The sequence below is a fragment of the Lathyrus oleraceus genome, chromosome 1 (genome assembly GCF_024323335.1).
Source record: "Lathyrus oleraceus cultivar Zhongwan6 chromosome 1, CAAS_Psat_ZW6_1.0, whole genome shotgun sequence".
In the NCBI taxonomy this organism is placed as follows: domain Eukaryota; kingdom Viridiplantae; phylum Streptophyta; class Magnoliopsida; order Fabales; family Fabaceae; genus Lathyrus; species Lathyrus oleraceus.
This window is the reverse complement of record NC_066579.1, coordinates 11,326,654-11,334,664: the sequence shown is the minus strand read 5'-3', so window position 1 is coordinate 11,334,664 and position 8,011 is coordinate 11,326,654. Positions and strand designations below refer to the sequence as shown.

Genomic DNA, 8,011 nt, shown 5'->3' with positions numbered 1-8,011 from the left:
TTTGTTGTTGGGAAGCTATAAAGTTTTCCATCATAATTTCCAAGTTGGATTTTCTAGGGGTATTATTGTTAGGCATGGATGGATTCGGCTTCTGATATCCCGGAGGTATAGATGGGGCTTGATTTGGAGACTGTCCAGGTGCGTATAAAGCATTATTACTCTTATATGAAAAGTTTGGATGGTTCTTCCAATTTGAGTTATAGGTGTTCGAATAGGGGCTTCCTTGAGCATAGTTCACTTGCTCTGCTTGGATTCCAGTCAAGAGTTGACAGTCCGTAGGAGTGTGGCCTTGGATTCCACAGACTTCGCAATTCTGAGTTATAGCAACCACGGCGGCTGGAGGTGATACGTTTAAACTTTCAATTTTCTGGACCAAAGCATCCACTTTTGCATTAACGTGATCAAGGTTACTTATCTCGTACATGCCAGTTTTCGGTTGAGGTTTTTCCACCGTTGTTCGTTCGGTTCCCCACTGATAGTGGTTTTGGGCCATGCTCTCGATAAGCTGGTAAGCATCAGCATAAGGTTTGTTCATTAGTGCACCACCTGCAGCGGCGTCTATTGTTAACCTTGTGTTGTATAAGAGACCATTATAAAATGTGTGAATTACCAACCAGTCTTCCAAACCATGGTGTGGGCAAAGTCTCATCATGTCTTTGTATCTTTCCCATGCTTCGAAAAGAGACTCGTTGTCTTTCTGTTTAAATCCGTTTATCTGGGCTCTTAACATAGCTGTTTTGCTTGGCGGAAAATATCGGGCAAGAAAAACTTTCTTCAACTCGTTCCATGTGGTGACTGAGTTGGAAGGGAGAGATTGAAGCCATCTTCTAGCGCTATCTCTTAATGAGAAAGGAAAAAGACGAAGTCGAATTGCCTCTGAAGTGACACCATTAGCTTTAACAGTATCAGCGTATTGAACAAATACGGATAAATGAAGGTTTGGATCCTCGGTAGGATTTCCAGAGAATTGGTTCTGTTGCACAGCCTGCAACAGCGAAGGTTTGAGTTCGAAGTTGTTTGCTTCGATTGCGGGTGGAGCAATACTTGAATGCGGCTCGTCTTGCGATGGAGCGGCGTAATCTCTAAGAGCACGAGCTGGTTCTGCCATCTCGGTTATCGAAGGAAAAAGGTTTTTGATATCAGGAAGGTCTATAGGAGGGAGATTGTTTGCAGCACGATATTCCCGAATTCGTCGTAAGACTCGGAGATATAGCTCGATATCGTTGATTCGTAAATAGAGCGGTTCGCCTTGTGAGCGAGTGCGTGGCATACAAATCAACGAAAGAAAGAATAGAAGAAAAAAAAGAAACCTTAGTCTCTACAGCGTAACGGAAGAGTTACGATATCGATTAAATAAAAGTCCCCGGCAACGGCACCAAAAACTTGATCGCTCGACTGTGTGAGTCGAGAATGGGATACAAACTGCAAGTGCACAGTTCTATCGCGTAGTTTTAAAAGATATCGATCCCACAGGGACTTATGAATCGATATACCGTTATCTAAGGTTACTACGTAAATCTAAGGTGAAAATTGTTTGATTGTTTGGGGAAAAACTAAGAGCTAACTAAGATCTAGATTAAATATTAATAAAACGGATATCGGTATGTAGTTCGTCAAAACTAGGGAATCAAGTCTTTGTCGGTTTCTTGGTTTTAAAATAAATCGTTTCGGTTAACTTTATTGGTTAAAGGTTTTATCTCAAACTCTCGCTCTGTTGAATAAACCATGATTTTATATTAATGTAGCTGTCACTTATAATTAAGTCAAAAACCATATTTTGAAAGCAATAAAGTTGCAGAAACTCTTTTTAAGAAAACACTGACCGTTTTAAACACCCTTATCTCAAACTCTCGCTCTGTTGACTCAGGTTATATAATTAAATCCAAATGCTTAACTCTCGTCCTCACATTCAATCTTTAAAAATACTTTTTGAAAAAGGTCAGAATTTAATTAACTCTAAAACTTGCTCTCGCCCTGATCTAGAATTAATGCCTAACTTACACTGTCCAGTTAAAACCTCAAACTCTCGCTCTATTGATTTTAACTTCTTTATGTCCTTTACTTTGTGTAAAAAATCTTGTTATTAAACCTGTAAGTTGAGACCGTAAAAAGATTGATTTTAATTTTAAGTTTAAATAGACCGACTCAGTCTTGATCCCTTATTCTGCTTACTTTACATACCGATATCTAGGCGAATTAGCCAGACATGCTAAATAAACAAGAATACATATCATGCATAAACAGACTCATTCCAGGCAGATAATATAGATAAATAATAAAACAAAACACTAAATAATGATTAAAGAACCTGAATGCGTAATACAATAGTCTTGAACACTCCACCACAAGCCGGTAGGATTTGTTCTTGGATTCTTCAATTAAACAATAAATTAAGCCAAGGAAATAAAACTAGAATCTAACGTAAGGTTAGATCCGATAAAAAGTTGCACAATAGTTTCCGGTGTAGAAACTATTATGCGAAAAATATCTAAATGCTAAAAAGGGAAAGGTAAATTGCAAGGGAAAAAGAATGTAGAACTTGCAAAAGAAATAAATAAAATAAACAATGTTAAGTTGCTGGAAAAGAAAAATAAGCAAAAGGCGTAAAAAGAAAATTGGCAAAGCTTCGGCAATATGAGCGTGGAAAAACGGAGGAACCCTTTTAGGTTTTAGAGATAGCTATTTATATTGGTGCTGGTAACTGCTTTCCGTTTCCCAAGTCTTTCAACGTGGCTAAATGCACGGCGTGGATATAGGACACAAACTCCTCAACGTCTCTTCTTCAAGTCTTCTGAGGGCGTTACTTGCGCCAAAAAAGTAGTGGAACGGTGTGACGCTCGTCACACCATGTGTGACGTCCGTCACAAGGCTGCTTTGCGTGACGCTCGTCACGCATCCTGTGACGTCCGTCACAGGCACAACATTGGTGACTTGTGCGCTTTGGGCTGGGCTTTGGCATTTGGTTCCTTTTCTCTCCTTTTTGCACCTCCTTTTCTTCCATTTTCACTTGTTCTTCAAAATAGACTACCTGAGACAAATAGGAAGAAAATACCACGTAATATCTCATAAAATGCAGTAAACCGAAATAAATAGTCATAGAATTTAATGGAATTAAGTCCTAAAATTTGATATAATTTCGTGTTATCAAGCGCTGAACCTGTGACGACCGCAACACAAGGTGTGACGAGCTTCACGCCTTACTACCTTGTGTTACGAGCGTAACACATGGTGTGACGCCCGTAACACCCCTCTCCTATATTTTAGGCTCCAGAAGCGCAACAGAGGCACGTTGAAGCCTATTCTTACGCTTGACCCTTGGAACGTGAAGACCATTTACGGAAAGGACTTTTGGAAACCGTTACAAAGTAGACTAATATAAATAGTTGCTTTTAGCCAACCCTGAAGCTCTCCGTCTCTTTCCGCCGTGCAAGCATATTTTTTACAACATTACTTTTCTACAACTTTCTACTTTATTTGCAATTTTTATTTTCTTTTCCAGTCAATCTTTCAAGCACTTAATTAATTTTTCACACAATAGTTTCTACACCGGAAACTATTGTGTATCTTTTACTGGATCTAACCTTACGTTAGATCATAGTATTTTATTCCTTCGCTTTTATTTTCCTGTCCGATTGAAGAGTTCAAGAACAAATCCAACCGGTCTGTGGTGGAGTGTTCAAGATTGCTATTAATTATTCAGGTTCTTTAATTTATTGTTTTAATTTATATATGCCCTGCATTACTGTTTATTTATATTGTTTGCCTGATATGGTTTTATTTAAGCATGATAATTGTTTAGACCTGTTTAGCATGTCCGGCTAATTCATTTAGATATCGGTATGTAAAGTAAGCGGAATAAGGAATCAAAAACTAAGTTGGTTAAATTTCATTTAAAAATAAATCACTCTTTTTATAGTCTCAATTTACAGGGTTAATCCCAAAGTTTTTGTACGAGAGTAAAAGACATAAAGAAGTTAAAAGCAATAGAGCGAATGTTTGAGTTTTTAACTGGACAGTGTAAATTGGACATTAATTCTAAATCAGGGCGAAAGCAATTTTTAGAGTTAATTAAATTCTAATCTTTTTCAAAAAGTATTTTTAAAGGTTAAATGTGAGGACGAGAGTTAAGCATTTAAGTTTAATTATATAATCTAAGTCAACAGAGCGAGAGTTTGAGACGAGAGTGTTTAAACGATTATTATTTTAATAAAAAGAGTTTCTATAGATTCTATTGTTTTCAAAAAGTGATTTTGGACTTAACTAATAAGTGACAGCTACGTTAATATAAAGTCATGGTCTATTCAACAGAGCGAGAGTTTGAGAAAAGGCTTTTAATCAATAGTGTCTACTAAAAAGATTTATTTTAAAACCAAGAAACCAACGAAGATTTGATTCCCTAATTACGACGAACTACATACCGATATCCGCTTAATTGATATTTAATTTAGATCTAGTTTTAGTTTTACTTTTCCCCCAAACAATCAAAGTATCATCCGCCTTAGCTTTACGAAGTAACCTTAGAAAACGTATATCGATTCATAAGTCCCTGTGGGATCGATATCTTTTAAAACTACGCGATAGAACTGTGCACTTGCAGTTAGTACCCCAAATCGACTCATAAAGTCGCGATCAACATACTTAGGAATTATTATCTCATTCGAGAGATAATAGATAGAGGAGATGTGCAAATATGTAAAGTACCTACACTTGACAATATTGCTGACCCACTGACAAAGCCTCTTGCGCAGCAGAAGCATGATGGCCATACTAGATCAATGGGCATAAGGGGTATGCCTGATTGGCTCTAGTGCTAGTGGGAGATTGTTGGTGTAAGCCCTAGAGGCCAATACTTTTGGTACTTGTATCGAATTATTTATTAATAATAAAAGGCATTTTCTTTATTATGGTTGATTAATAAAGTCCCTGGAATAGATAGCCCGTTTAATGTATTAAGTGTGACTTAATCATGAGAACACATTAAACATAAGGACACTATTCTTAAAGTATCCGTAGTCGAGCTTTAGTGTGAAGTGGGATAACATTAATGCATTAAGACTATTATGTTTGTAGACTGATGGTCATAACTCATGGATCATGGATAAAGAGTTATCAAGTCTTAAATATAGGTATGAATATTAGGAGTAATATTTATACCGGATTGACCCGCTATGAGAATACTATATAGAAAGTTATGCAAAGTGTCATAAGTTATTCTCATGGTGATAATAATGTATACCACTCTTCGACCTGAAACCACTATGGATCCTAGATGTAGAGTCGAGTGCTTTATTGTTGATCCAACGTTGTTCGTAACTGGATAACCATAAACACAGTTGATGGGTACTCCACAAAGCATGCTGAGGGACATGAGTGTCCTAGATGGAATTTGCCCATCCTGCGTAACAGGATAAATGTCTATGGGCCCAATATTGAACTGGACAAGGATGACACGGTCTATACCTTGTGTTCAATATAGACATAAGGGCAAAGGGGTAATTATACACATAATTATTATCACAGGAGGTTTTGTCAGATCACATGACATTTTTGTGTCTCGGGTAGCAGTGATGTGTTGCTAGATACCGCTCACTGTTTATTATGTTAAATGCGTGATTTAATATAATTGCCAACGTCGCGAAAACCTATAGGGTCATACACAAAGGCCGGATTGATGAGAGATAGAATAATTAAGGAATACCGTAATGTATGGTGCCCTTAAGTAGAATACGAAATATGGTAAGGTACCAAATACTTAAGTGATTTTGGCATATTATGAGATATGGGCAAAATGCACTTAAGTGGGCTTTTTGGCTTGAAGCCCACACAAGTGGTTCTATAAATAGAACTCTTGTGCAGAAGCATTGTATGGGAATACAACACAACTGAAGAGTTGGAATTTTGTATTTCTCTTTCTCTCACTCAAAGCCTTCATTTATAACAGCTAGCACTGCGATTGAAGGAATCTATTCGTGTGGACTGAGTAGAGACGTTGTCATCGTTCAACGTTCGTGATCGCCACAAGAGGTAACGATTCTATCACTGATCATGCCCATTCGTAAGGATCACTAAATGGAGAAAATTTTAAATTCCGCTGCGCCTTGGATGACAATTCTCCTTCATTGATATACTTCAAATTTTTAACTATTTCATCTTCTACAAAAATTCAGAATTGTATCTCTTGATTACAACTTATTTTTAGGATTGTTAAGAATAAGTTTGTAAGGTTTTATCCTTGCTATCCGGTGTGTGGATGCAAGAGGTCCTTTTGTGAGAATTTGAGTCTCGATTGGACTTTAAACATTGTAAATCCAAGAGGATTGTTCTTGGTGTGTTAGAATTTTATAGAAAGGCCTTAAGGTGTCTTGTCTAGGAATCTAACATTATAGTGAATTCTCTTTCGTGTTGAAAGGGGAGTGGAGTACTCTCGATCTGTGAGGGGAACCACTATACATCATGGTGTTCTTTACTTTCCGTACTTTACCGCTTTTCATCACATAAGCATCTCAAGAAAGTAAAAATCAATAAACCATAAAAAATTCGGAAATTCGTCTAAGTGCCTCATTCAACTCCCCTCTAAGGCACTCCTTAAACTTACATAATTATCCTAGAGCATAATAGGTGCTCCCTATTTTTGGTTTGATGTGTTTGTTGCTTGATTTAAGGTTAACTTTGTCAAGTTAAGGTAAGACTGCAGTGGTCAGCAACTGGGAGCGCAAGTTGAAGCGAAAATGTGAACTCAACCAAAGAGGGAAAATGGAGAAGGCAGTTGAGTTCCTAGAGAAAACATGAAAGGATTGATGTATTGAAATGAATCTTTGGTCTATATTGAAGGAAATTCATTTGAATCAAGTGGATAAGATCAAGGGGTTCTAGAAGACAAAAGATGGTACCATAGCACATCCACTACTTTACGCACTCTGCAAGAAAGGGACAATATCGTATGAACCCTACTATGGAAGTATGTCAAAGGACACCTTATCTCCCATAATTTTTCCCTTGTACCTAATTCCTTGCTTGCTAAGCAGATAGAATAATGTGAAGGAGTTGATTCATGTAATGGGCTTGATGTGAGTTCCTTATTTTTGGCCCATGATCCAAGACATCATAAGAAACCCTGGTGAAGGATTATAGATAAACCCTACTAGATATTAAGAAAGGAGTTTAGAATTATTCACAGTCATAACACAAAAGATAACAATGTCAGGTTAGTGGAGAGAAAAGAGAGATTTTCTTCTTCTCACCATTGCATATACCAGCTGCCGAGCCCTGGCGCGAATGGAGTCATCTCTTGCTAATTATCCATCTCAAGAAGGCTTAAGTTACTCTTAGGTTTACATTTATTTTTCATTATTTGTTTACGAACGTATCATTTTGAGAACCATGTCTGTAGTTTGTACTCAGCTCATCTTAAGCTAAACCTTTTGTATGTGAGCACATGAGAAGTTAATGTTATGATGTTTTTATGTCAAGGGATGTGTTATTTAGTGCCTTGTTTTATTATGTGTTAACTTGCTTATAAATTTGATTCTTTTAGTGATCAACTTAGAAAAAATAATAGCTTATTGTTGTGAGAGGTCCAACAACAAGTGGATTTCATAATAAAAAAGTAGTTTAAAAGAGTAGGATAAAGATATTCACTTGATTAGTTAACTTAGAGACAAAGAACTACAACTATAAGGTATTTTAGAATACAAACAGACTTATTTAGGGTTATAAGTATGACTTAGACATTTGTTCCCTTTCCCTAGAAATGCATGCTTTGATGTTGTAGAAATACACCTCCAGATCACCCTGGCCTTTCTTGCATGACACTGCACATCATGGACACGTATTTACTTCTTTAACTTAAATGGATCTTAGCTCAACATATACTTTCTTGATATATTTTCACTCCCACCTTGCACGAATTAGATATGATTTAAAGGAGAAAAATTGAACTTGTGACATTCATATATTATTTTTATCTTTGCACATGCTTAAGTTAAAAAGATAGTTTATTACAATATCAACA

At 36.7% G+C, this 8,011-nt stretch overlaps 1 pseudogene; it reads left to right on the top strand.

The window, feature by feature from the left end:
* Positions 1-623: 623 nt before the first annotated feature.
* LOC127116374 (uncharacterized) lies at positions 624-723 on the top strand (annotated as a pseudogene).
* The last annotated feature ends 7,288 nt before the right edge of the window (positions 724-8,011 follow it).